Below are 8,365 nucleotides of genomic sequence, written 5' to 3' on the forward strand. Positions count from 1 at the left end.
TTATTTTTCTACCTTTTTTTGAATTTTGGATATCCTAGACCATGGATACAGCTATAACTTCCACAGGGTCCTCTGATGCATATCTTTGGTGCAGAATTTCTGTTTTGGAAAGATTTGAGAGGTCTTGAGGATCAAAAAAAATGTCTAATTCTCCATCTCATGTGATCCAGAAGTTTGTGAATATTACTTGAAAATAAAAGGAAGTCACTGGTGCAGACTTGGAAATATTTTTGTTATATAGGTATTTCCTTATAATGGCATTGGACCAATGGTCATGAAAAACAACTCCTAATAGGAGTTAGCCAAAATATTCCTCATTTTTATGGCATAAAGTCATAGACTTTGAGCAGGAAGAGCCTTTAGAGGCCATCAACACAACCCCCTCATTTTACAGATGAAGAAATAAATTGCTCAAGATCACACAGGTAGTAAATGCCAACACCAGAATTTGAATCTGGATCCTCACATCTCACATGCAGTACATTTGCAGCTAACAAGGTGAGTAGCAGCTGCTTAGCTTCTTCTCCCCCCCACCCCAAGCCCTTTTCTCTTTGACATCTGTACCCAGAAACAAAGGAAATATGTAGGATAATATTTAAGCAAATTAATGGGTGTCTGAGCCAGCCAGTTTGGGAAGAGCCCAGGAGATGCTTAAGGCGGAGCAGAGGCTAACACAGTTGTGGAAATCATTTTCCCAAGGTGGACCAGCGTGTTCGCAGAGACAGGGGTGACTCTGTCCAGAGGGAGGGATTGGTCTACTGGGAATGACAACAAGCATACACCAGGCCTCTCAGCTGCCCCCTTCCTCCACCTCACAAACTTCCCATATTCCCCCTCCTCCCCATAATTCCCTCTCAAGCTTTGTTTTCACTTGGGGTCTAGGAACACAAGGGAAGCCACAAATCAGTTGGGAGGAAGTGGAATTAGAAGATAGAACCATAGGATCCTACTTTTGGAGCCAGACAGGAAACCCCTCATTTTACAAATGAAGAAACTGAGGCCCACTGAGTGTAAGTGACTTGACCAAGGTCACACAGAGGCAGAGTTGGAACCCAAGCCACAGAATCATAATTCTAGAGCTAGAAGGACCTCAGAGGCCATTTAATCTTCTGTGTCCATTTTACAGATGGGGAAAGTGAGGTCTAGAGAGGGGTTATAACTTAGAATCATTGGCTCCTAGGTTTAGAGTTAGGAGACAGTTCAGCAGTCATGTCGTCCAACCTGCTTAATATAGAGGAGAAAAACCGACATGCAGAAAGGAAGAAAGTTGACCAAGGTCACACCAGGCTGAGAGCCATCAGGGCTGTGGGGTCGCAGGTTAAGAGTTGGGGGGAGCCATAGAGGCTTTCAAATTTAATCATCCCATTTTACTGAAGAAGAAATTGAGGCCCAGAGAGCCTTTGCTCATTTTCATCCAACTGAGCATCTGAGCTGGAACAACAAACAGCCTATAGGCCTGAAATCCAATGTGGGCTGTTTTCTCGGTAGATGTTGGAGGAAAGCTTTGAGAAAGCAAATCGAACAGGTGGTGAGGGAAAATGTTGGAGCCAGAGTTTTCATGGTGATTAATACATACGGTAGCTTTTCTTTATCTGGGCAAATGGAGTTGAACAGGCCATTTTGAATGGCGGATAACCCCCAAGTCATCGCTGGTTGGCTTTGCGGTTCAGCTCACCCCAGCAGAGGTACCTCCCTAATACTATTTGACCATGGCTCATGAGGCAGCCTTTCTTTTGCTGCCTGAACCTATCTGCGGATGACCGATGGGAAGCCGGTCAGAAGGTGGATGGATGGGGAGGGAACACTGACCCGGGACCCAACCTTGGCTGAAGAAAATCACTGCCCAGCAACCACTGGTACTCAGCCTTTTCTACACAGAGAGATGTGTCCATCAGGTAACCTAGCACTTTGGGGTTGACAAAATATTTTGTAGATGTTGAATTTCATGTGCCCCACGGTAACCCTTCCTGGCCTAATGGACTAGCCTTGTGGTCAGAAAGACCTGGGTTCAACTCCTGACTATAGCACACACTAGCTGAGTGACCCTGGGAAAGTCACTTACCTTCTCAAGGCTCTAAGTAACTCTATAAGACTGTAGGCTGTAGAACAAATTGCTAAAGGGATCAATGAAAACACAGGTTTAGACCAAAAAGCGACCAACCCTATGAGGCTGCTATGACAGCAATTAGTCTGATTATTCTAACCTCCCAATAGCTTTGTCTTTAATCTATACTGATTTAAGACCATGAAGAGAGGGAGAAAGGACATCAGAGACCATCTAGACCAATCTCTCCATTTGAATAATAATTAGTAATAATATTTATTATTTACATCTAATAATTAATAATAGCTACCATTTCTATAGCACTTGCTATGTGCCAGACATTGTGCTTTACAATTATTATCTCGTTTGATTCTCACAAGAACCCTGGGTGGTGGAGGTGCTATTATTATCCTCGTTTTACAGATCAGGAAACTGAGGCAAACCGTTTAAATGACTTGCCCAGGGTCATACAGCTATTGTGAGTCTAAGGTATGATTTGAACTTGAGACTTCCTGACTCCAGGCCCAGAGTTCTTTCCAGCACACCATCTGGCTATGGAGGAAACACTTACAATTTCACAAAGGAGGAAAAAACTGAGGCCATAGAAAGAAAGTGACTTGTCTGAGGTCACACAGGTAGTAAGAATCCAAGGCAGAGTTTGAGCCTATGTTCAAGGGAAGAGACCTCAACAGCCATCTAATCCAATCCTTTCATTTTACAGATGAGGAAACTGAGGCCTAGGAAGCATTGAGAAAAGTGCCCAAGGCTGCAGAGGTCATCGGCATCTGAGATGGGATTCCAATCTACATCTCCTCTCCACTTTAACAAGCTGCCTCCTTGCTTGTCTGGGTCCATGTTAATTCCTCCCGGTAGAGCAGATGTTCTTAAATTTATTGGGGTCACAGATGTCTGATCAAGCCTATGGACCCCTTCTCAAAACCATATTTTGAATGAAGAAAATAAAATGCAGGGTGTCTCAAAAGTCTTAGACCAGTTTGAAGCTGTAAGAGTTTAGACCTGTATTAAGACTTTTGGTGACACCCTGTACATAGGAGGACGAAGGAAACCAGTTATGTGAAACTGTGTGATTTTTTTTTCCCCTCTTGCAAGTTCCTGGATCCTCCAGAATCTCTCCAGGGAGGTTTGGGGACCACAGGTTAAGAACCCCTACAGTAGAATGTCAGCTCCTGGAGGGCAGGGACTGTTTTAATTTTAATTTTTTTTTAATAGATTAGTAGTATAATCTTTGTATTTGAAGGACTGTATTTTATTTATTCATTCACTCACTCATTTACTTATTTATTTGTTTGTTCATTTATTTATTTATTTATTTAGGCAATTGGAGTTAGGTGACTTGCCCAGGGTCACACAGCTAGGCCTTGCTGAATCCAGATTTGAACTCAGGCCTGGTGCTCTATCCACTGTGCCACCTAGCTGCTTGGATACATAGTAAGCGCTTAATAAACGTTTTCTCTCTCTCCATCTAGGAATTATCTACATAGAGATGATATTTAACCCAGTAGTATCTCCATGTCAAACTCTCCAAGCTCTATCTCTACTGTGCCACTTTAAAACACTTAGAAGCTGTATGCTACTGAGGACAATACTCAGCCTCTCATATCCTCAGTTTCCTCAAATGTAAAATGGGGAATCCCAGTTCTTTTCTTAGCTGCCATACTGGATTGTCATGAGAAATACACTTTGCTGGCCCCAAAGACCTATGGAAATGCATTTGTATATAGCAGGCATTTAATAATTGTGTGTTGAATTGAATTTGATTGTCTGGGCCGCCCGGAGGTAGCACCCTGCCCCTCCCCATCACCCTATCCCGTCAAGCTGCTCTGTCAGACGGGGTGATTGTTGATCTGCTGCTGGCCCGGAGCACTGTTTCCCATGTTTTACCAAATCGCCTGATACAGCAATAACTCAACTTTATTGATTGTGTCAAAAGCAGTAATTCAGGAAAGCTATTTAAATTCACGGGAGGAAGTGTGAGCAATTATAAGTGTCTACAGAAAATTATTCATCATTTCTCTTATTGGCTATTGAGCTTGGAGACAGACATTTTATGGAAGGCCGACGTGATGGTGAGGGAGCTGGTAATGACTTGGGTCTAACTCCCCGATTGGTGTGCAGCGAGGAAAAAATAATCAGCACTTCGGCTAATATAAATCTATATGCATAAAGCATTATAGGGTATCACTGGAGGAGTGTGTAAGCGACTGGTGGTTTAAATTCATTTTGTACTTAATCCCAACGAAATCCACCCGGTCTATGCCTGCATCCCCTATTTCAGCCCATAATAACATTGTGATTTGTGATGAGGCAGGTGATTTTTTTGCAGTATTTCCCTGTAGTTAAACTTTAATGAAAGCTTAAATCAAGGCTCAAGTCTAGTGGCTGACAAGCAGATGAGGCCCCAGCAGGTTGCAGATGAATGAGAGCTGGCTGGGATGGGTTGGAGGGGCAGAGGAAGGAAATGGTGTGTTAGGGAGTGGTGGGGAAAAAATTGCTGTGAAAACAAACAAAAATGGATCGCCTAATGATCAACCTTTTGGTGCAAAGCATCTCTGAACTCAGCTAAAGTAGTCCTGGAAGGGTAAACTTAGACTTAGAGGCTGCTGAGTTCAACTCTCCCATTTTACAGATGAGTAGACTGAGGCTAAGAAGGGGGAAATGACTTAGCCAAGATCATAGACTTGGAGTTGATCATCTAATCCGACATGGTCCTCCTACTTCTAACTCATAAGATATTGGGAAAATTACCCTTTCTGAGCCTCAGTTTCCTCATCCATAAAATGAAGCAGCTGGAGCAGATAACTTGTGAGGTCCCTTCAAGCTCTAACTTCACGATACTCTGTGACCTCCCTCATTTTATAGTCACACAGGTGATTACACACCCATCTTCCCCCACCCCCTAAAGCCAGCCAATCTTGTACTTAGGTCAGGAAGACCTGAGCTCAAAGCCACCCTCAGACGCTTACTAACTGTGTGTCTCTGAGCAGGTCCCTTAACCCCTGCCTGCCTCAGTGTCCCCATATGTAAAATGGGGGTAATAATAGCAGCTCCCTCCCAGAGTTGTCGTGGGGATCAAATGTGAAGATATTCATAAAACTCATTGCAAACTTTAAAGTGCTAGCTCTCACTCATCATCATTATTATCAATCAACCAGTGTCCTGTGTCAGACGAATGGTATATAATAAGTTTCCAGCAGTTCAGAGCAAGGAATAATTCATTGCCAAAGGCTGGACCAGTCTGGAAAGGCTTCAAAGCAAAAGTGACATTTGAGCTCAGTTTTGAAGGAAGAGTCAGGTTTGGATAAATGAGAAATGAGGGAAGGCTTCCAGCAGAGGGGCACAGCATGAAGGTGGGAGACCAGGAATGCACACGATGTGTTCAGAAGAGAGAGCCAGGCCTGTTGGACCAGAGGGTTCATTTCCCATAAGGCCACAGTGGGAATCAAGGTGGAGCAGGTGGGTTAGAAATAGGTCATGGAAGACATCGGATGCCAGGATGAGGAGTTTGGACTCTATCCTGCAGGGAGGGAGGATACACTGCTAGGAAACAAGGAACCTTTCTGAAGCAGTGCTTTGCACATATCCCTCTCATAGCCAATCATCGTAACTCACCTTTCTGTGGCCCTCCAAGGATAACAAAGTTCTTTCTTAACAAGCTTGTAGGGCAGGTTATGCAAATAACTTCATCCCTCCTCTACCATGTGGACCTGGGGACTGTGTGTCTTCCATCTGTGTGCTGGCTATCTGCAGGGGGGGGGCAGTGGGATTTTTTGACCACAACAGTATGGAAGGCCATTAGCAGAATACAGCGGGAAGCAGTTATCACAGAGCGCTGGGTCGGGAGCCAGGGGTTCACATCTCCTCTCTGGCTCTTTGTGTGACCCCCAAGTGAGTCACTTCCTCTCCTGGGACCTCATCTATAAAATGATGGCATGGACTAGATTATCTGAGTCTCTGGCTCTAAATCTGTGCTCCTAGGATATGAAGTCACTTGATTTCTTGCAATTTCTCCATCTGTAAAATGGAAGAAGAGTTGGGCTAGATGGTGTCTGAGGGATCTTCTGTCTCTAAATCTGAGATCCTATAATCAATTATTTAACCTCTCTAGGCAGGCCTCAGTTTCCCCATCTGTAGAATGAATGGGGGGCGGGGTGGATTACATGGCCTCCAAGATCACTTGTCTCTATCATCCTCTGACTTTCAGGGTTTCTTCTGTTGATGAATCTATGATCCAATACGTCATGCTCACGCCCCAACCTACCTTTCCAGCCTCGTCTAATGCTACTCCCCAGTACATAGCCTATGCTCCAGAAGACTTCAAAATTCCTTAACCATGTTTCTCCTTCCACCATAACATACACATAAACTGGAAGAAGGTGTTGGTGAGATCATTGCCCTCTGAAATATCACTGCTCCGTAGAGAACTGTTGAGTAGCCCAGTGAAGAGTCTTGGACCTGGCGTCAGGAGGAGCTGTGTTCAAATCCTTATGATAACCATATGTGTGAAAGTGACTTCTCAGAGTTTCAATTTCCTCATCTGTGAAAATCAACAATGCCTGCAGTGCCTAATTCTCTATTGGCATGACTGTCACTTAGATGACTGAGTTTCAGATGAGTGGCCGGTTGGCATTGGTTTAAATAGTTCAAATGCTGGGAGCTGCTGGCAGTGATGAAATTCTGGACCTGGACAAAAAATGGTTCAAAGTTCATACATCAATGAGGTTTTCTTGAAGCTCAAATAAGATCAGAGAGGTAGAGTGTTTCAGAAACCTTAATTCTCATATATGTAGAGCCTATATCAAATTGCATGCCCTCTTGGGGTGGGGAGAGGGGAGAGATGGGGAGAAAATTTGGAACTCAAAATCGTATGGAAGTGAATGTTGAAAACCAAATATAAATAAATAAATTTTAATAAAAGAAAGAAACCTTAATTCTCCAGCTGAGAGAGTACCAAGGTGAGAAGGCGCCAGGGCACAGTGAGTAAGAGCTTACCTCATAGTCAGGAAGACCTGGGTTCAATTCTCACCTCTGACCCATTTTGGCTGTGTGACCCTAGGCAAGTAGCTTAACCTCCCAGGATCCCAGGTGACTACAGGTCATAGAATAGTTTCTGGACTAAAGTAAAAGAAAACTGCAATGAATACATGATGTCACTAATGCCAGTTTCCTCCAATGAAACGAATAGTGACTCATCCATGCCTGTGGAAGAATACTCTGTGTCCTCATCCATATCCTCCCATGAGGAGGCTCACCTAAAGTAGAATTTGAATTCAGGTCTTCTTGAATCCAATTTCTATCTACTATTCTTCCTCATTACCAAGGGACAATGTCTGGTTCCATTTGACCCCTGGAGCCAATAATGGGGAGAAATCACTTAGCTGAATGTATGTCATGGAAAAAACTTCCTAACAATCACCAAAATGGAATGGCTTGTTTCTGGGTATGGCAAGGGTCCCCACTCCTTGCAGATCTTCTGGCAGAGATAATGGATAATGGCAACCACCTTTCTGTATGGGGTGGCTTATGTGGCTGCCAGGGGTCCCTGCCAATTCAGTGATTCACTCCAACCCTGATGTTCTGACAGACATCACTATGTTTTGAGTGGGGTCAGTGGACAGCTGATATGGAGACTAAAAAAATTAATCCTGCTAATAGCCCCTTATTCACTGACCTATTCTAAGTGAGGATGTGTGTGGAGTTAGCAGAAAACCTTGTAATTTCCTGGCTCTTGCTCCCAAGGGACCATCTCACTACAGATACAGGCTTGGGGAAGGGAAGAGTCATTTTTGGCATCTTCTTTGCAAGGGTGGGGAAGTTTTTAACCACCTTGATCATTTATCAAGGATCTGAACTGCTGATCGGGGGTGGGAAAGATATTCTGGGCCTCCCACTGGGGCAGAGCCAGCAGTAATAGAGGACAGAAGGATGGGTAAGTTTAGGTCACTCATCAGGACCACTTCCAAATTGTGAGCCAGGCCTTGGCAGGCAGAGTGATTTGCTCTGAGTCTTATCAGCCTTCGTTAGAAGTAGGGAGAAAGAAGACTGTCTTCTGGAGGCGAGATGGTGGCTGTCAGGGATCCTTAGAGCTCTGGGGAGGCAGTACAGAGGGACACGCCAGCAGCTAGGGCGGAGGGAGAGCCAGCAGGTTGGTGCAGTTAGGATTATTCCCATACAGACAGAATCCTAGAGTTATAGAATCTCTGAGTTGGGAGGGGCCCTGGAGGCCTCTTAAGTCAGCGTGGATTTGGAACCAGAGGACGTGGGTTCCAACCCCCCACTCCCAATACTTATCTGCATGACCTC

At 44.3% G+C, this 8,365-nt stretch overlaps 1 long non-coding RNA gene across 1 annotated transcript; it reads left to right on the top strand.

Moving 5' to 3' along the window:
• The first annotated feature begins 209 nt into the window (after positions 1-209).
• On the top strand, positions 210-6,942 carry LOC110220369 (uncharacterized). The gene is made up of 3 exons (XR_013486461.1): positions 210-2,913; positions 3,380-3,493; positions 6,267-6,942. It is a non-coding gene; the product is annotated as an uncharacterized LOC110220369 (long non-coding RNA).
• Positions 6,943-8,365: the final 1,423 nt, after the last annotated feature.

Source organism: Phascolarctos cinereus, unplaced genomic scaffold (assembly GCF_003287225.1).
Source record: "Phascolarctos cinereus isolate Bilbo 61053 unplaced genomic scaffold, phaCin_HiC Scaffold_4;HRSCAF=312, whole genome shotgun sequence".
In the NCBI taxonomy this organism is placed as follows: domain Eukaryota; kingdom Metazoa; phylum Chordata; class Mammalia; order Diprotodontia; family Phascolarctidae; genus Phascolarctos; species Phascolarctos cinereus.